A 20,695-nucleotide genomic window follows, 5' to 3' on the forward strand; every position below is an offset into this window, starting at 1 on the left:
GCAGTGCTGCCTGATTGAGGCTGAACCTCCCTGCCAGCAGGCAGTGGGAGAGGCAGGAGGAGAGCAGAGCCAGGGACAGGGACATGGGGGTCATGCACCAGTGGCCGCGTTCATGGCTTTGGGCTGATGGTTTGGGGCAGAAATGGGAATTTTCCATAGTGAATCTTGGCAGGTCCCAGCAAGCCAGGCCAGGTCAGAGCCATTGCTTGTCCCAGGAGGTCCCCAAGACAAAAATCTGTGAAAGGGCTTTTCCTTGCACGGCATCCCCAGTCTGAGAGGGAAAAACAAACAAAAACAAGTTCCACTTCTGTATTTTTAATTGGCAGTGGAGCAGCAGAGGTGGGGTTACACTCTCCAGAGCCCAACCTGCTCTGTCTTTGCTCACTGCACAGCAACGCTGTTTATGGACTCAGATTCCAACCTTCTCCTCTCTCGAGGCTGTGAAGATGTATTTCCTCTTGTGCCATTTCTCCTTCTGGCAAGCAGGCTCCCAGGTGGGTCTGGAAAATGTCAAAGTGGGAAATAAAGTTGTTCGCTGAAAAAAAAAAAAAAAAGAGAGAGAGAGAGAGAGAGAGAGAGAGAGAGAAACAAATGGGAAAGACAAAAAGGAACAAGCCCAGAGGTGCAGGGCGAGGTCTGCTGGTGGGTCAGGATAGAATTCCCACTCTGTGCCACCGCTGCCATGTGCCAGCTCTGGGCACCACAGCTCCATCAGCGTGGCTGAAGGCTCTGAACTGCTCATCCCTGGTGCAGGCTGAAAACACAGGGCAAGGCAAAAAGAAATAAAAATAACCGAGAGCTGACCACTCTGCAAAAGGGCAACAAGCAGCAGGCAGGCACCTGCTCTGGTGATGGGGTGCCCTGCACCACTTCTGCCTGGGGACCCTCACCCTGCCCTGGCAGGGGCAGCCCCAGGCATGGAGGCGACAGGTGACATCCACAGTGTGCCAGGCTGCAGGGGCAGGGCACACAGGTGACACCTACAGTGTGCCAGGCTGCTGGGGCAGGGCACACAGGGCACAGGTGACACCCACAGTGTGCCAGGCTGCTGGGGCAGGGCACACAGGTGACACCCACAGTGTGCCAGGCTGCTGGGGCAGGGCACACAGGGCACAGGTGACACCCACAGTGTGCCAGGCTGCTGGGGCAGGGCACACAGGGCACAGGGGACACCCACAGTGTGCCAGGCTGCTGGGGCAGGGCACACAGGGCACAGGGGACACCCACAGTGTGCCAGGCTGCTGGGGCAGGGGACACTCCAGAGCATGGCCAGGCTGCTGGGGCAGGGCACAGAGGGCACAGGGGACACTCCAGAGCATGGCCAGGCTGCTGGGCAGTGCCACCTCCACCTGCTGAGCTCCTGGCCAGGAAAGCTCAGCCTGCACCTGGTTCTGCTCATGGTTCTGCTCTGAGCCGGGGCAGAGCGGGCCAGGCCCGCCGGGCTGGGCACAGATGCTGCAGATTAGGGAATCAGAGCAAAGCTGGGAGGTTTCTGCTGAAGACATTTTTCCATTCGAGAGGCCATGGGGTGGAGCGGGCGAGCGGGGGGGCAGCGCCTGCAGCAACAACAAAAGGCAGAGCAAGGGGGAGGGGAGCACAGGGAGAGATTTTTGATTCATACTCAAAAATTACCCAAACTTTATTGCCAGAATGTCTACATTTTTATGTGCTTAAGCACAGTGAGTTATGGAAATCTTAGAACAATGGAATGATCTCCTTCATTGCCCTCAACACGTTCAAAGTCACCACCCCTCCTCACCAAGAGGAATCTCTTCTTCTGTTTTACTGACTTACAAAAATGCGTCTGCTATCAACACCCTCCACGTGCATCTCATAAATACCAGGGTGGGACACGGGGCTATTGGTGGGTGTTTTTTATAAACCCATCTCTGCCCCAACCCTTCCTCAGGAAAGTTTTTATGGCATTTGGTTGATTTGGCAAATTCTCTGCTATAACCTGCCTGAACAAGAGGGGCTGTGAATTCCTTGATTCGGGTCCAAGCTCGGAGCTTTGTGATTCTCCTGCTCTTGTCTTTGCTCTGTGGGAGTCCCTTATCTGTCAGTCACGTACTGATCTTATAAATCCTCTGCCTCTCCATGTGAGAGCATTGCAGGGTGTGCCTTACACGCTCCATCTGCCAGGTGAGGAGCAGCAGCGCCAGCAATCCGGCTCCAGCACGTGCTTTGCAGCCCTGAACATGCAGAATGAAGGAGGTTTGGGTGGGTTTTAGCTCTGTGGAGAAGGCATGGAACAGAGCCATTCATTCCTGGGAGCACCAGCAGCAGGGATCCGTGGATGCCCTCCTAGTGCACCCATCAGGAGCCGTGGGTGCCCTCCCAGGCCATCCATCCTGGGCACCACACGAGCAGGGATGCTCTCCTGCAAGGACAAGTCCTTCCCACAGCAGCTGTGCCTGCAGGGAGCTGCACCAGAGCGTGTGTGCAGCCAGGGCCAGCAGAGAGCACACGCCAGGGTGGTTTCCTTCGCTGCAGAGATAATTCCCCCCTACCCGCCCCGAGCTGCGTCCTCCCGGCCGCACAGCCTGGGCTCTGATTTACCGCCTGCCAGCCGACGGAGCTGCAGGCAGAGAAAGTGCTGAGGTGGGAGAAAACGAGCGCCAGGCCGGGAGGATTCGGGAGCCGCGCTCGTCCCACCTTGGCTGAGCCGTGCCTGTGGCTGTGCAGGGAGCAGGGAGCAGCTCCTCAGCGCCAGGGGAATGGAAACGGATGGGAAACCCCGATGTCCGCACAAACCCTCCTGATTTCCCTCATTTCCCAGGCTCGTCCTGGCCGTCCTGCCCTCGCTGGGGAGAGGGAGGCTGAGCGAGCCACTGGAAAACGTCTCCAGCCCCATAAACCCACAGCATTGTTTATAATATTCCTAAGTGCCATTGCATGATGATAGCTGCGCTCTGACAGAGAAAATTTACTTTTTTCCTTATTTTTTAAATAAAGTTTGGAAGCTGTAAGTCTCCCAGAAGATGCTTTGGCCATTATCCTGGGTTTGTTTGTTTTCCTGCTTGCCCTAAGTGACACAGGGAGGGCCATGTCCTGCTGCTGATGTTCTGGCACTGTCACAGCACCCACAGAACCCACAGCACGGTGCTGTGCTCATCCTGAACCAGACAGTCTGAATCCCTGCTGGTACCAGGCTGGCAGCCAAAATCCCAGCACAGAGGCTTCTACCACCTTCCTTCCTTCCTTCCTTCCTTCCTTCCTTCCTTCCTTCCTTCCTTCCTTCCTTCCTTCCTTCCTTCCTTCCTTCCTTCCTTCCTTCCTTCCTTCCTTCCTTCCTTCCTTCCTTCCTTCCTTCCTTCCTTCCTTCCTTCCTTCCTTCCTTCCTTCCTTCCTTCTCTTGGATTTGAGGGATAAAAATTAAACGCTGCTGATGTGCTGGATGAAATTTATCAGTGCCCATGTCACATCCCAGGGGATGGAGCCATTACTTTGTCGTTGCTGTTTGTGTGCAAACACTCCTCCATAGGAGTCAGGCACTTTGCTGGGGGCACTGCAACTTCCTCCAACCTCCAGTTTGCTTATATTGTGCTAAAACCAAACAAACAATCCCGGAAAGGCAGCAAGGGCTGCAGGAATCTTCTAAATAAAATTTTAGCAGGGATTTATCAGGGCTTCAGTGTGGGACACAGCTGGGATTTGTGAAGACACTGAACCCACTGATGGGCACCCAAGGCTCTGGGTGGCAGCAGATGTGGCTGTGTCCATGGTCAGGGATGGGGCTGACACCTCCCTGACCTGTCCTTCCATCCCCTGAGGCGTGACAAATCACAGTTATGGAATCACAGAACATGCTGAGCTGGAAGGAGCCCACAAGGGCATCAAATCCTGTCCCTGCACAGCACAACCCCAGAACAGGAAACAAGGGATAGGACATCTCTAAACACACTGAAGGTGGTTTAGGGAAAGAGGTTATGAAATGCAATTAAAGGTTTTATAAAGCATCCTGATCACACTCCTTGGTCACACTATGATTTTGATAATAAATAAGAAAATGAGCTGGAGAACTGAAGGGAAGGGAATGGCCAGGAGGGCAGTGGGTCGGTGTAGAATCAGTGTGGACATAAAAGTGAGTTTGTAACAGCAACCAAGCCATGACTGATGCACAGTCAAGCACCTCAAAACTTGGACAAAGTAATTGCAAAACCCATAAACACTGAATGCAGTGCAAGCATCACAAGTCTGACACTCAGCTTCTCCTCGCTGAGCTGCTGGTCCAACAGCTCACCAGCCAGAGGTCAAGATTCCCTGTTCCTCTGTTCGATATGCATCGTCCTGGTTTTTCCATGCTGTTGGACACGAGAAGGAAGGAACTCCCTGTGAATGAGGCGGCAGGGCGAGACTCTGATTCCCTCCCTGCTCCTCCCTGAGCCGGGCCCGGCGGCTGCCAGGCCCCCGCACCCAGCCCGGCAGGAAAACAGCGCAGAGAGGGAAAAGGCTGCGGTCTGGGTGGGTAAAGAGCCTCTGGAAAGGGCCTGAATGAGCGTCCTCAGCCAAGAGCTGCCCGGCCTCTGTCGCTATCCCCGTGCCCAGAGCCCCCAGCCCCTCGCGGCTCCGCACGCATGGGCCGACTTGGCAGGCATCTCTCCATCCATTACCAGTGAATGCAATGGAACTGGCTGACAATGGGCTCGGAGGCTGCCAAAATCCAACATGAGGGCTGCAGATGTCCCTGGGACCGGCAAACCCTGCTGGAAGATCCCTGTGGAATGAAAGGTTACCCTCAATTTGCTTCAGATGCTGCTCGCACCGTCCCACAGCCATCGCCGGAGGAGGGGCCTCCATCGGAGAGAAAAGATAAATCCAGCTCTGCCTCCAGACTGTTATTGTCTCCTCTGGTTCCAATTAAGGGACTCGAGTCATTTTTTATGTGTTGCCATTTGTCTTTTACCTGGGGGCATTGCAGAAAGGAAAAAAGAAAAGGTGAATCTAGCACGAAAGCAGGGAAGGAGCAGAGTCTTTAGCAGACAATTAGCTGAGCTGACATCGGGGTCTCCCTCAAACATCAAACTGGAGATTAAATGCAGGCAGACACAGATAATGCCTTGCAGTGGGTTCAGTGATAAATCAGCACAGTGGCCGTGGCTGCACAGCAGCATCCAGAGCTGATCCCAGGGATGACGGAGAGGATCTGGCCCTGATCCCAGGGGTGTCACAGAGGGAGCCAGCCCTGATCCCAGGGATGCTCCTCTGAGTGCATCAGGACAGCTGAGCTCCCCACAGAGCCCCATGGTGCCACAGCCCTGGGAATGCCCTGGCACAGGGAGAAAAAGCATTACCTTGCCATGAATTTTCTATGCAAAACCCAAAATAATTGCTTCAGTGGAAATATGGAATGAAATTTAGACCTATGATCTGTGCAACTTTTATCAGAACACAAGCAGCTCTATCCCAAAGCAGGCTCAATGTATTTGGTGATTTAATTTAAAAAAATATTTATTTTCTTTTTGTCAAAAGTAGATCCATCTCATGTTCCTGCTGAAAGAAAATGTAAGTTTTTAGAAAACAACAGTTTGATGAAAATCTGTTACTCCTGCCCTGTTTGGAGCACTCAGGGAGAGCTCCATCCCACACCCAGCACTCGACCTGGCTAACCACAAACCACACGCCTGCCTTGGGTCAGGCTCCTTTTTTCCAGCACTCTGATTATTTTTTCTCCTGGGGATAGGGCTGGGAAGGACTCAGCCTTCAGCTCAAGACAAATCCTGCCCTTTCAGTAAAGTGTAATAAACTTCTTCCCCTGACACATAGGAAAATGTTTTAAGGCAAGACTTTATAGAGAGCATCAATCACTTTGGAGGTGATGGAATTGCTGCAGAATTATAAGCAAGTCTGAAGTGTCTACAGAGGACTCTAAACACTGTCTTCTATTTATTCTCTGTGTCCTTTGTAAATGTAAACTTCTGTGGAGTTCAGAGGCCCTTCCGTCTCCACGGCCTGTCAATCCAGCACCTTTCACCACCGCTAAAATCACAATTAAAAAAAAAAGGGGGATTACAAAAACAAACACAGAGCTCGCGCGCGCGAGTGATGGCTGCGGACTGTTGTGGGAGCAGCGCTGGGATCCTGCCCTGGGCCGCATCTCCACAGCCCTGGTGAAGGAACAGGAGCCCTGAGCCTCCTCCTGCCAGCCCTGGTGCAGGAACAGGAGCCCTGGGCCCACATCTCCACAGCCCTGGTGCAGGAACAGGAGCCCTGAGCCTCCTCCTGCCAGCCCCCCTTGGGCAGTGGCACCTGTGACGGTGGGCAGGGGGCAAGGAGTGAGGATGGAGCCTGGGGGCTCTCCGTGAGCCCATCCCTCCTCTCAGAGCAGCAGGAGAGGCAGGGCAAGGCCAGGATGGAATCCCAGAGAAGGCAGGGATGGAGACCCAGCTGGATGCAGGGAGTTTTCTCCTGGCTGAGCACGGGCAGGTCGTTATCTCCCCCAGACTCAGGCAGCCAGGGAGGGTCACGGTGCCCTCCTGCATAAACAGCCACCAGGGCTCATGCAGAGGACAGGGCACTGACAGCAGGATGGAGCTGGGTGTGGGAGAGCCATCCCAGCTGGGATGCTGCGCAGGGGAGCAAGTGGGAAGTGACTTTTTCTTCCACAGAATGAAATAAGAGATAAAATCTCCATAAAGTTAGAAGATAATCTATATTAAAAACTTCTCTTTGACAAAATAGCTGGGAAAATTACTTTATACATTGAAATATTCCACAGCTGCTCTAGGGGGAAAATAGTCTCATTTGAAAAACACCTTTAATGAGAGGCTTCCTCTGACCCTGCAGCATCTCCCTCAGCTGCGGGTCCCCCCTGGCACGGTGGCCCCGTGAACCGATACCACTCGGTACCCAGCCGTGCCAGCCGGGCCGGTACCACCCGGTACCCAGCCGTGCCAGCCGGGCCGGTACCATCCTGTACCCAGCCGTGCCAGCCGGGCCGGTACCCAGCCGGGCCAGCCGGGCCGGTACCCCCCGGTACCCAGCCGTGCCAGCCGGGCCGGTACCCCCCGGTACCCAGCCGTGCCAGCCGGGCGGTAGCCAGCAGGTAGCGCTGCGGCTCCGTCCCTGGCCCCGCCGCGCCCCCGGAGCGCCCCGCGGTGTCCGTGTGTCCGTCCCGACCCCTCAGGACACCGGGCCGGCGGTGCCAGCGCTGCCCCCGCTGTCTCGGGGATGCCGGGCCGCGCCGCCCGTGCCGTCCGGGGCCCGAGCCGGGCTGCCCGGAGCGGGGCCGGTCCCTCGGGGCTCCCGGGCACGGAGCGCTGCTGCTGCTGCTGCTGCTGCTGCGAGCCCCGCGCGGGCAGCGAGCGGAGCACGGCCCCGTTCGCTGCAGGTCTTGCTCCTGGCGTGCTCCGGAGCGCCGAGACATTCCAGCGGCGTTCCGCTGCCTCCTGGCTGCCCTGCAAACAGCTGATCCCTGTAGCATCGCACCCGCAGCCTTTCCCAGCGCTGACCTGCAGCATCCCTGCCTCCCCAGCCCACCCCGTGGCCTCCCGCCCTGCCTTCTGCTGGTTTGTTTGCACTGAAGAGTCGCTGTAGCAGAAGTGCAATTCCAGCAAAAGCTGGCAGGGAATCCAGGGGCCAAGTCCGGAGTAAATTCTGATAATGCTGTGTTTACATCAGGAATTTCTTTGGCAGATTAATCACATGAATGAAGGAGCAGATGGGAACTGGCTGCAGACACTGCGAGGGAATTCCAGCCCGGGCCAGGCTGGCAGCCCGGCCCTGGAAGCGGGACCAGCTCTGCAGGAAGCAGGGCCGGGGTCAAACAGGGATCAGGGTTGGGGAAAGCAGCACCCAGAGGGGAGCTCTCCTCCAGGAGCCACTCGAGGGCAGCCAGGGCAGCAGCTCGGCCCCTTCACACGCCAGCCTGTCCTTCCCAGGCTCGTGGCATCCAGGAAATGCTGGGCATCAAGGGCATCGCTTCAGGAACGGCCTCATGTCCGGCTGCCAGCCTCACCCTCACCACCTGCTGCTTCTGCCGGCTCCAGACTCAGGTTGCACTCGAGTTTAAAAGTACACAAGGTCAGAATTCCCCGGGGAGCAGGTGACCGGCCTGGGCACAGCCGCCTGTCAGTCAGGGCAGGACAGACACAGCCACCACCACGGCTGCCTTTTATTTCCCAGCAGCTCGGATGCCAAACTTCTCCCAGAGTGGGGAATTATTCCCAGAGTCAGGCACTCAGGGACGTGCCATGTGCCTGCTGAAACCGCCATTTGCACCAGCCCTGCTGAAACAGCCATTTGCTCTGCCTGCCTTGCCAGGTGCTTTCCCAAGGAGTGACAGGCTGCCCGGTCTGGTACAGGGCAGTACGGATGTGCTGGGAGCAAGACCACAGAGCAGAGTGTGGGGGCCTTCACTGGCCACAGAAGGCTGTTTGTGAGAAGCAATGGCCTTCCTACGAGCTGCTCCTTCATTCAGAATTGTGTGATCACCTTACAGTGCCTGTGTTTCCCCAGGGAGCTCCAAGGCCAGGCACCCAGGTGGGCAGCACCGTGGGCAGATGTGGCAATGAGCAGCCAGGAGCACGGGTGCTCAGGGAGGATGTGATCTATGTGTGCTTCATGTGGGTTTAACTGCACCCCAGGATCTCCTAATCCCTCTTGCAATAAAGCTGCACACAGATTTACTAACCATGGTTTGTGTGAGCCAACAGGCTGTTTTAATGACACAGCAGCTTGCTGAGGAAACACCACTACTCCTGCTCCTGGATCCTCCCAAAATGCTCCAAGAGATGGCTCCAAGTGAAGGGCACCAATTAGATCACAACAGTCCCTTGCAGAGTAACAGATTCAGGTTAGCCAGGGTAGACTGGAGACGTTTTGGTCTCCATAAATCTTCCCAGTGTGGCTGAGTGCTGCCCGCAGAGCTCACCGGCGGCACTCGCCCTGGAGCTGCCAATGCACACGGTGCCCATATTGCTGCCAAGCTCTGGGCTGCACCAACAGGCACAGCAGGGCCCTGGCTGCCCCAGCAGGAGGGACTCTGCTCAGGTGTGTCCCGGCCCTGCTCCCTGCCCAGCTCCTGGGAGCCAGGCCTTGGGGCCAACAAGGCTTCCTGCTCTGGGGCCAAGGAGCTGCTCTGCCCTGGCTGCAGAGGGGAACATATGGGACCCTTCAGCTGGGAGCACATAGAGCTCGGCGCTGTGTTAGTCATCAGCTCCCTCGTGCTCCTTGCTCTGCTGGGGACACGACTGCCGCAGCAGCGCCGACAGCTGCTTGTGTTTCTGTCAGCTCCCATAAACAGCCGTGCTCAGTGCCACGAGGGGAGAGGGCGCCTGGCAGCTCCAGCCAAAAATAACAAGTTTTGAGCGTGAGATCCTGGCCAGCCCAATGGCTCCATCTCTCCGCAGGTTTGCCAAGCAGCGCCGTGGGGAAGCAGGGTCTGAGGGCCAGGATGCCCCACAGTGACTAAAGCTCTGTCCCCCTGCCTGCTGCATGGCTGCATCGCCTGCTGCATGGCTGCATTGCCCTCTGCATGGCTGCATTGCCCCCTGCATGGCCACACATGCTCCAGCTCCGGAGCGGGGAATCACGCTCATTAACATTCCCACAGTGACATCTCCAAAATACTTCAGGGATGAATTGGTTGCTGGCTGATTTGCAAAGCATTCAGGCAAAGTTATCAGGAGGAAGGTTGGTGGGGAGCCAGGAGCGGGACCCTGGGGGAGGCTGCGTGCTCGTGGCTCACTTGGATGCTCATGCCATGCCCTGGGAGCGCAGCCTGGGCCCCACAGGCTGACAGCCTCACACAGCAGCCAGTAAATGTGGTGTAACTCACCCTCATAAAGGGCCCTGGCGCTGCTGGATAAACAGGACCATGCTGAATGCACACAGTGACCTGGCAGGCCCTGGAGGCATCTCAGCATCTTCACAGCGGTCACAGCATCTCCCTGTCACTGCCAGCGGCACCAGAGGCACTGAGCCCAGTGCCCGCTGCCATCCCATTGCCTGCCCACAGCCTGGTCACACACAGGTGTTGGTGGGCAGGATCCCAACAGCCAAGGGGGAATTGGCCATCAAAAAAAGCCGGGTGAGAAAGCAAAAACCCCTCACCGTGTTCTGCATAGCCACAACTCCACACACCCTGCAGAGACCAAAGCAGTGGCCAACGGCACCCATCAGTCTCCTCCAGCCCACCCTGTCTGGAGGGGATGTGGAGCTCTGGGCTATCACAGGGCTGGAAAGCTGTGGCTGGAAAACCTAAGATAGGAAGAGAAATGTCGCCCCAAATTTATTGTATTTACTTTCTCCAGTGTTTTCAGAATTTTTTAGTCTTCAATAGTTTATATTATACACATTTATCAGCTTTCCCTTCAGGCTTTTAACCCCAGATTCACTGTCTCAGGTTATAGTGGAAAGTGATGAAATGGGCATTCCTGGAGCATCTGCTCAACAGGAGGGTTGTGGCCAAATTTAATAAAATGGCAAAAATGAACCCAGTGCAAGGCTGCTGCACAGTGAGACCTTCAGCATCCCTGGCACTGGGGACTTCCCGTGGATCTCCACACCCTCACAGCTGCCAGAAGAACCCACCCATTTTATTACCAGCTCTATCCACGTATTCTTATTCATCAGCACTGGACTTATTTTTTCTTTTTTCAGTGGAGATGTGGGCAAAGCTACATGTTATCAAAAAATATTTGCAACTTAAATGGCCTTTTCTGTAGCAATCCTATTTTTAAAGAGCATTTTCAGCCCTGCAAGAAGCCAAGGCAGGCAGCAGTGACACCAACCCCACCAGGCCATGTCCTGCCTGCAATACCCAGCCACGGCAGGAGGGCAATAGTCCTGGAAATAAGGGGAAATCCCACAAACGAAGGGAGATCGTGAGCAAAAATGGCATTTAAATCCTGGCAAATGTATAGATAATGACTAAATTAACTCCCTGGCTGTGATCTATTGAGCAGCAGAGCCCCAAGAGCGGACAAAGGGATCAAAGGCGGGATTTGCCCCGCTCTGGCCGGGGTGCCCGCCGTGCCCGGGGGCCCGGGCTGCTCGGCAGGGCTCAGAGGAGCCCACACAGCCTCGCACAGTCGGGGTTCGGGGCTGGCTGGGAGGGGGCTGGCAGCGGTGCCCGGCCGGGACAATGCCGCTCCCGCTGGCAGGATCAGCCGGATCGCAGCGCGGCTGAACCAGGCGCTCAGCCCTTAACGGGATTACGCTCCCGGGAGCTCCAACGAAAACACAGACACCCTGCCCACGGCAGCCCCCCTGCCCCAGCGGGAGCCCCCAGCGCTGGGCAAAGCCGCGACAAAGCGTGGGGCTCGGCACTCGTGGGGCTCGGCACTCGTGGGGCTGAGCATTCGTGGGGCTGAGCGCTCGTGGGGCTGAGCGCTCATGGGTCCACAGGGAACAGGCTCAGCTTTCTGCCAGCCACAGGGCATCTACACAGGGAGCAGCTTTAACTGAAAGAGCAAGATTTAGATTAGATGCTAGGAAATGCAAAAATGCCCTGGCACGCGTTTTCCGGAGAAGCTGTGGGTGCCCCATCCCTGGAAGTGTCCAGGGCCCTGCTGGATGGAGCTTAGAGCAAACTGGTCTAGTGGAAGGTGTCCCTGCCCACAGCAGGGCTTGGAAGGAGGTGGGCTTTAAGTTCCCTTCCAACACAAATAATTTCTATGATTCAGGCTCCTCGGTGTTCAAGCTGCCCCAGCTTTGCAGCTGCCCCCAGAGCATCCCAGCGGGCAGGAGCAGGAGGCTGCAGCCCCTGCAACGGCTGGAGCTAATTCAGCACCCTGTGTCACCAGCAGAGCAGCACATGCTGCCCTCACCCTGACCACAGCTGAAACCCCCCGAGGCACAGCTGAGGTGTCCCCCTGGCAGCAGGACAGCGTGGGGCAGGGCTGCTGGAGCTGGGATCCCTCCCAGTGACACTGGAGCGAGCTGGAGCCCACTGGGAGCACAGGGCTGATCCTCTGGGACCTGCAGGGCACATCTCACACTCTGCAGGGCACATCTCACACACTCTGCAGGGCACATCTCACACACTCTGCAGGGCACACCTCACACTCTGCAGGGCACATCTCACACTCTGAAGGGCACACCTCACACTCTGCAGGGCACATCTCACACACTCTGCAGGGCACATCTCACACACTCTGCAGGGCACACCTCACACTCTGCAGGGCACATCTCACACTCTGAAGGGCACACCTCACACTCTGCAGGGCACATCTCACACACTCTGCAGGGCACACCTCACACTCTGCAGGGCACATCTCACACACTGCAGGGCACACCTCACACACTCTGCAGGGCACACCTCACACTCTGCAGGGCACATCTCACACACTCTGCAGGGCACACCTCACACACTCTGCAGGGCACACCTCACACACTGCAGGGCACATCTCACACACTCTGCAGGGCACACCTCACACTCTGCAGGGCACATCTCACACACTCTGCAGGGCACATCTCACACACTGCAGGGCACACCTCACACTCTGCAGGGCACATCTCACACACTCTGCAGGGCACACCTCACACTCTGCAGGGCACACCTCACACACACTGCAGGGCACACCTCACACACTGCAGGGCACACCTCACACACTCTGCAGGGCACACCTCACACTCTGCAGGGCACATCTCACACTCTCTGCAGGGCACATCTCACACTCTCTGCAGGGCACACCTCACACACTCTGCAGGGCACACCTCACACACTCTGCAGGGCACACCTCACACACTCTGCAGGGCACATCTCACACACTGCAGGGCACATCTCTCACACTCTGCAGGGCACATCTCTCACACTCTGCAGGGCACATCTCACACACTCTGCAGGGCACACCTCACACACTCTGCAGGGCACACCTCACACTCTGCAGGGCACATCTCACACACTGCAGGGCACACCTCACACTCTGCAGGGCACACCTCACACACTGCAGGGCACATCTCACACACTGCAGGGCACATCTCACACACTCTGCAGGGCACACCTCACACTCTCTGCAGGGCACACCTCACACTCTCTGCAGGGCACACCTCACACTCTGCAGGGCACTGGGCAGGGAAGGGGCCTCCATCAGCACAGCGGAGGGGCAGGAGAGGAGCTGGCCAGCCTTCTACACTGCCAGGGCTGAGGGCCCTGCTGCCAAGGGGGGGCCTTTCAATATTCTTCTTTTGGAAGGATCAAACCCTCCATTTCCATGGAAACACAAACCTTTAGGTGTCCAACCTCAGGGTCTCTGCATTCCTCCAGAGAGGCTGGATGCTTCTCAAGCCACACTCCTCACCACCAGGATTAGCTGAATAACCAGGTCAAAAGCAGTGCCTGAATTCAGCTCAGCAAGGGGCCGCTCTCATTACATCTCTATTTCCTTGAAAAGTGGATTTGCACCAGACCAGACATTTTTAAGGTACGGGGAAGCACCAAGCTAAAGAGAGATGTACATTTTCCAGATTAACAATGATTTTCACCTGCTCCAGCCTGGAATCACCACAATAGCTCTTGACAGCAGCACACAGGTTATCAGAGCAAAGGCTGAAAGCACAGCTTGCTGCCCTGACTCCTTGCTGGATTTCTGAGAGGCTGGCAGCTGAAAAGCTGATCCAATTTATCCACAGTTCATTATCCAACATAGCATGACATTGGGACACTCACAGACATAATCCAGCTTCCTCCTGCCTTGCAAGATGTATTGACCAAAGGCAAGAAAACAGAGCATTATTAGCTCTCCACTGTGCAGCTGAATCTGGGCAGCAGCAATGAGATTCTTTGGGCTATTTCTATCCAATCTCACACAAGAGTAAATCAGAAGCTTCTACAGACTTTCATTAAATTTCTCCCCATTAATACCAACATAGCCGAGATCAGAATTTATCCCTTTTTTTTTATGTTTTCTGATATTTTAAAAAATGCTAAAAATCTTCAGCTTCTAGCTGAGCTTAAGATAAAAGTTAACCTCTGAACCACAGCAGTACCTTTCATGTAAGGCACAATACAGAGAGGGCTTTTTACAGTGGGTTTCACTCAGTAATGTGTGTTTCAGACTGTGTTTTCCCCCATCCTCACCTGACTGTGGGAGGCAGGGTACAAGGAGCCACACAAGAGATTTCTGAAGGTGGCAAGAGGCACCGAGTGCCCGTGGAATGAGACTGGCCAGGAGTGAGTGTGAACCCTGCTCCATTCCTGGAATTCTTGTAAGCCAGCCTGGACATGCCATGGAGCACCCTGTTCCAGTGGAAGTGTCCCTGAGGTCCTGTCCAAGCCAACCACTCTGTGATCAGTAAGAGGAGAAGGAGGCCCTGTTCTCTACCCCTGACCACCTGAACCACACCTGAGAGACCATATTTTATACCTCCAGCCCCGGCTGCTGCCCTGGCAGGTGCCCCAGGGCAGCATGAGGGCTTTGTAATAACCTGTTATCTGATCTGAGCTCTCTGGCCTTTCCTCTCTGGCAGACAGTCCTTCAAACCCATTCAGGGATGATGAGTCACTGAAGAAGCACTTAAAATCCATCCTGGATGATAAGGTTAGAGCTATGTGTGGTGCATTTCCTGCCCTAGTTTGGAGTTATGCTCAGGCTGTCCACACTTCCTCACTTATTTCACTTTCTTTCTCCTTCCAAATCCCCCACCATTCTAAACTGAAAAACCTCAGTGGAGATTCATCAGGACTCAGCGACCACACTGGGCTCCAACAGGGAGCAGGCAGCAAGGACGGATCAGGTTTGGGGAGGCACAGCATTGCCTCTTCAAAGGCAGAAAACACCTGTGGGACTTTTTGACCAGGAGAGCTGGTGCAGTGATGTCACCAGCCCAGGAGCTGCTCCTCGCTCGGCTGAACAAAGCAAATGATCTCAGCCCCTGTATGGCTCCTTTAGACCTTTCACCATCCTCGGGTCCCTCAGCTGGACAGCCTCTAACAGCTTTATAACTTTCCTGCACTGTGGTGCTCAGGTGTGCCCCCAGGACTTGACATGAGGCTGCATAAGCACAGTGGGTCCCCTTTGCCCAGGTGTGCCACCTTTGCCAAGTGTGTCACCTTTGCCAGGTGGGTCACCTCCACCCAGAGCAGGTGACCCCTGTGCCCAGGAGCTGAGGGTGGGCTCATGACAGCAGCATTAAATCCTCATCTCTCCCAGGCACCCATCCCAGCCGTGTCCCTGGCTCACAGCATCCTCCTCACTATCAGCAGCATGGGATAAGAAATTTGCCTCACATCAGTGAAATGATTATTCTTAATACTCAGACACTGATCATATTCCTGAGGAAAAGGAAACATAAATCCCTCCCTGCAGTGACAGCAGCAGCCCGCATCCCTAGATAGGAGCGAGCTAATTAAACCTGGTCACTCCAGCCAAAGCCCAGCCAGCGTGTTTGTGCAAGCTCTGCGGTCAAAGCACGTGAAGGATTTGGCCCAATTTCCCCATTTTCATTAATCACAGGGAAAATTCTCCACTTAGAAACAATGCTGGAGATATACCTGATAGGGCTTTTTTTCTCCCTTGGCCACTTCCCACTTGGCAACAGGGATGAAGCTCTGCCTTTGCAAAACATTTTGAAACCTGTTTCTGTTCCAATTCAGAATCACCCACCCCAAAGCTTTCCAGGTTATCTGTAAAATAAAACCTAGAGAAATTGATGGCTTGAAATGCTTCAAACTGATAAACTCAAAATATATTATTTTAACTGCAATTTTGGTTCGCGTTATAAAGCAGAGTGAAAATGTTAAAAGCCACAGAAAATGGTTATAAAGCAGAAAATGTTAACAACCACTGAAAAAATAGCCTTTGGAAATGGGAAATGTTGTTTTGAAATTGAAGAAATAGAATGTTTTTGCCCTGGCGGCCACCTTCCCTTTCCTCCAAAGCTTGACAGAGTTTCACAAAACATTTCAAGTTTGATGTGCTGTGTTTTGGGGGGAACTGAGCTGTGTCTGCTGGGGAGGGTAAGGAGAAACTCCAGGAGCAAAGAAAACAGCTGGAATCCAGACAAGGTGCCACAGTGGGATCAGTCCCTCCAGCTGGGCTCCAGGGCTGGTTTAGGTTTGGTTTTGGTGCCCCTGAGCCCCATTTTGGCTGCTCAGAAGTGTCCAGGGGAGGCAGAGGCGTGCAGGGGAAGGCAGAGTGCTCCGGGATGAGGAGCAGGCAGCCCGTGCTGCTCCACTCCTGTAAAAACCCACCCCAAACCCTTCCCCAGTTATAAATAAAGCAGCCGGTGACCCGGGAGATCAATCAGTGGCTGGTGTCTCTGCGTGATGTCACGGCGTGTTTTTCCACAGGCCTGTGGAGTGTCAGCCCGTCTGGGTGCCGGTGGCAGCCGGGCCGGGCAGATTGATGGCCGCGCTCTCCCGCACGCAGCGCTCGCAGAGGCCTCTGCAGGATGATGGAAACCGGGGCTGCTCGGCCAGCCGTGGGGATTTTTAGGTGTTACTGCACCATTTCTGGCCGTCAGCGACTGCCATGGCTAGCACAGCTGGATTTGGGGTGATTCATCTGAGCCTGGGTGCTCGGAGCAGGATTTGGGGTGATCCATCAGAGCCCGAGTGCTCAGAGCTGGATTTGGTGTGATCCATCTGAGCCCGAGTGCTCAGGGCTGGATTTGGGGTGATCCATCTGAGCCAGGGTTCTCAGAGCTGGATTTGGGGTGATTCATCTGAGCCTGGGCGCTCGGAGCTGGATTTGGGGTGATCCATCTGAGCCTGGGTGCTCGGAGCAGGATTTGGGGTGATCCATCAGAGCCCGAGTGCTCAGAGCTGGATTTGGGGTGATCCATCTGAGCCTGGGTGCTCGGAGCAGGATTTGGGGTGATCCATCAGAGCCCGAGTGCTCAGAGCTGGATTTGGGGTGATCCATCTGAGCCAGGGTTCTCAGAGCTGGATTTGGGGTGATCCATCTGAGTCTGGGTGCTCGGAGCGGGATTTGGGGTGATCCATCTGAGCCTGGGTGCTCAGGCACATGGGGCTGCTCCAGCCTGTCAGTCTGGGGGGCAAGGAGGGGAGGGATGGAGCCAGGTCTGAGCTGATGCCACAGTTTGGGATGGATCTCGTGATGGGAAAACCAGTTCCCTCCAGTGCACCGCACCTGGCAAAGGCCTTGGGAAGGCACAAAAGCTCCTGGCTGGAAATCCAGGTCTGACATCAGGGTTTTAATGTCACTATTTGACCTTTACTCCTGCTTGCATTTGAACCTACAGCCTGATCCCGTTCCCGTGTCTGCCAGGCAGGAGCTGCTCAGCTCCAACCCGTGGGCACACGTGGGAGGGACAGTGTCCCCACAATGTCTGTGCCCAGATGGCAATGGAGGCCAAGGAGTTACACACACCACATGGCTGCAAGGCCAGGCACTGCATGTCCACCCAGCAATTCATCAATGAATCTGAGAAGGAGCAGGGCAATTAACACTGGGAGCAGGGGATAGACTAACTAAGCACATGCTGTCACTCTGCTAACAGGGCTGCCTGTGCCTGTTTGTTTGGCTCCTGTTTCTATGGAGGTGGGGGCCATGTCGAGGGGTCAGCTCATTGCTCTGGTTATTTGTATCTACCCAAAATGCTTTCTTACCCTCTCAGAGCCCCAGGAGACAGCCAGGGGCTAACTGGGGACTGCTCAGCCTTTGGGAGCTGTGTTCTTTTGGGGGATAAGAGAACACAGCCTTCCTACCACAGCCAAGTGCTGGAGGCACCAGGACTCAACAGTCGCCTTTGCCGGACCAGGCAAAGCTCATAGAGGGCCCTGGGCAGTGACAATGTCCAGCACTGTGTCCCCTGTGCGCTGTGGCTGCAGAGGAAATGAGCTCAATAGAGGCTGCAGTCCCAGCAGCACACAGCCCCTCACCAGCCCCTTCCCTGCAAGCCCAGGAGCTTGGTCGAGCTGCATTATCAACCCCAAAATAAGTTCCCAATAAAAACGTCAATAAGAGGTCTTTGTTCCCTCAGAAAAGGGCTTCCCATGAGGCGAGCCAGCCTGGCACCGAGGGTTATCCCAGGACAGTGATTTCTCCCCTGGCCGTGATTATGCAAGGCTCGGAGTTATTCCTGGGGCTGCCACGTGAGAGGTGAGCTCCTGGCACAGCAGCAATCCCAGCGCCCCTCCCCTGGCACCCAGGGCCTGTGCCTGCCCAGCGACAGCAGCCACCCACCCAGGAGAGGCAGGGGCAGCGAGACCCCTGCCCCATCTCCAGCGAAGAGGGGGCACCTTCTGCAGGGAAGGGGGGTCTGGTGCCCCCCCATGGCTTGCAAACCCTGCAGGCTGGATGCCACCCATGGAGCAGCTCTTGGAGCAGGGAATGCTACAGACCAGTCTTGGAGCAGGGAATGCTACAGACCAGTCTTGCCCACACATTTACTTACCCTGCTCTCCTCCTTAGGCATAGCACTGACCATGGACTGCTCCTGTGCCCCTCACCACAGTTCTGTGTGTGACACTGGCCCTGCAGCATCTGCCCCAGCGCTCAGGCATGACCAGTCACCACCTTCAGCACCCAGAGTAGGTCTGTGGAATGACCGACCTGCTGAGAAAATAGAGAGCCCGTTCCTTTGAAGTTAATGAGTTGTGAAAGCCTTTGAAAGCAGAGCCTTGTTTATTTACTCCCCACAGCTCATGCGGATGAAGCACCCAGTCACCCTGAGCACTGCTAATTTGAATGGAAGATCAAACATGAGGCTCTGCCCCGTCGGAGGAGTGAGAGCTGCCCTGGCCTCCTCACTGCCCAGTGCAGAGAGAGCCACCTGCAAACCCAGGGCAGTCCGTGGGCTCTCACGTGGGGTTTATGGAGAGAAGCACCAAATAAGCCACCAGGCTGACAGACAAATTCAGAATCCTGGGTGCAAAGCTCTGGCACCCAGCCTGAGCATTTCACTTCAACACCAGAATTCAGCTGTGACCCCCCTGCAGGCAGCAGCACCCTCCCTCCCAGGGCTGGCACTGAGCCCCTTGCTCTCTTCCTGAGTTTCAGCCCCAGCCAGAGGTCTCTTGCCCAGCACCACAGCCAAGACCTGCACATTCACAGGAACATCATGCCTGTCACCTCCTCCCTTTCCCTTCCCATGAGAGCAGGACACTCAGGCTCCTGTCTTTGTGTAGAAACGACCCAGGAATAGAGAAAAGCCCCCAAAACGGCCACAGCAGAGCATCCAGCACTCTGCCCACTGTGATGGGTCTTCTAAACAAATTCACAGCCTTCCACAGTCTATAAATATCAGCCTTTTCAATGCCACCACTCTGGGGATAAGCTGTAATGCAATATTCTGTGTGGGCACTCGGACAAAAGGACAGCACCCCACCAGCACCAGCTTTCTGTCACTGCAGTTTTCTGAAGTATAATTGGATTATAACCGTGTGTGAGCTTCTAGCCCCTGTTTCTCTCAGGCTGGGGAAGTCTCTCTCTGATCTGAACAACAGGAATAGGAAGGAAAGAGCAGAATGAGCTGAGCTGGCTCGTGGGGAGGGGGCAGCTGAGGGCTCTGGCAATGGGGAAAGGACTTTGGTGGATGATGGGGTTTACAATCCCAGTAATTAATCAGGTATATCGCTAAAGTGCTGACAATGAGAGGTGACCCAAATGCCTGCTCACCTCCATGGTGCGGAAGGAGCAGCCAGGGAAGAGGGAACTGCCAGGCAAGGTTGGTTTTCACCAGCTGTCAGTCACCGGTTTTAGGGTGATGAAGGAAGGAAAGCTGAGAGCCCAGGGCAGCTCATCCACGAGCTCTCCCCGTCCCACAGGCACAGGTGACAGAGGCACGAGGAGAAGGGAGGGCAAAGGGCTGTGTCTGAGCTTGGGCACCGATACCCGAATGGCGGCTCTCGCTGTGGCCAGCACCATCCCGGGGAGTGTATGCCTGCTGTGTCCCTGTCCCCAGACCGCTGCCTGCAGGTCCCCGGGCACCTGTGGGGTCCGCACCGCCTCCGCCCCGTGGCGGGGACCGTCCCGGCCGCCCCGCCAGCTCCGGGCAGGGCGATCTCGGTGCGCTGCCCGCTCCTGCCCGCCCCGGGCGGACGCGGGGCCCAGCGGAGCGCGGCTCCCCCGCCGTTTCCCACCCAGCAGTGACACCTGGCGGGGGCAGCGCGGGCGGAGCCGGCCCCGGCCCCCGCATCCCCATCCCGCATCCCGCATCCCCATCCCGCATCCCCATCCAGCATCCGCATCCCCATCCAGCATCCGCATCCCCATCCAGCATCCCGCATCCCCATCCCGCATCCCCATCCCGCATCCCCATCCCGCATCCCCATCCAGCATCCGCATCCCCATCCCGCATCCCCATCCCGCATCCCCATCCCGCATCCCCATCCCTCATCCCCCATCCCACATCCCGCATCCCCATCCCGCATCCCCATCCCACATCCCGCATCCCCATCCCGCATCCCCCATCCCGCATCCCCATCCCGCATCCCCATCCCGCATCCCGCATCCCCATCCCGCATCCCCATCCCGCATCCCGCATCCCCATCCCGCATCCCCATCCCGCATCCCCATCCCACATCCCGCATCCCCATCCCGCATCCCCCTGAGCCCCTTCCCCGGGCGGGGCCGGACGGGGCGGCCGCGAGCGGCGGCTCCCGGCGCATCCCCGCGGGCGCGGCGGTGGGAGCGGCCGCGGTGCGGGGCGGCGCGGGGGCAGGAGTCCGGAGGGGGCTGTCCGACGTGCCCTCGGGGAGGCGGGGGTCGGTGCGGCCGGAGCGGCGGCTCCGCGCCTCTGACTCTGCCCAATGAGAGCCCGCAGCACGGCGGGCGCCGGCAATATT

At 56.2% G+C, this 20,695-nt stretch overlaps 1 long non-coding RNA gene across 1 annotated transcript; it reads right to left on the reverse strand.

Moving 5' to 3' along the window:
- Positions 1-299: 299 nt before the first annotated feature.
- LOC134430332 (uncharacterized) lies at positions 300-19,818 on the reverse strand. Its single transcript, XR_010030797.1, has 3 exons — positions 19,527-19,818; positions 18,304-18,464; positions 300-500 (listed from the first exon to the last, which is right to left on the reverse strand). It is a non-coding gene; the product is annotated as an uncharacterized LOC134430332 (long non-coding RNA).
- Between the last annotated feature and the right edge of the window lie 877 nt (positions 19,819-20,695).

Source organism: Melospiza melodia, chromosome 28 (assembly GCF_035770615.1).
Source record: "Melospiza melodia melodia isolate bMelMel2 chromosome 28, bMelMel2.pri, whole genome shotgun sequence".
NCBI classification, from domain to species: domain Eukaryota; kingdom Metazoa; phylum Chordata; class Aves; order Passeriformes; family Passerellidae; genus Melospiza; species Melospiza melodia.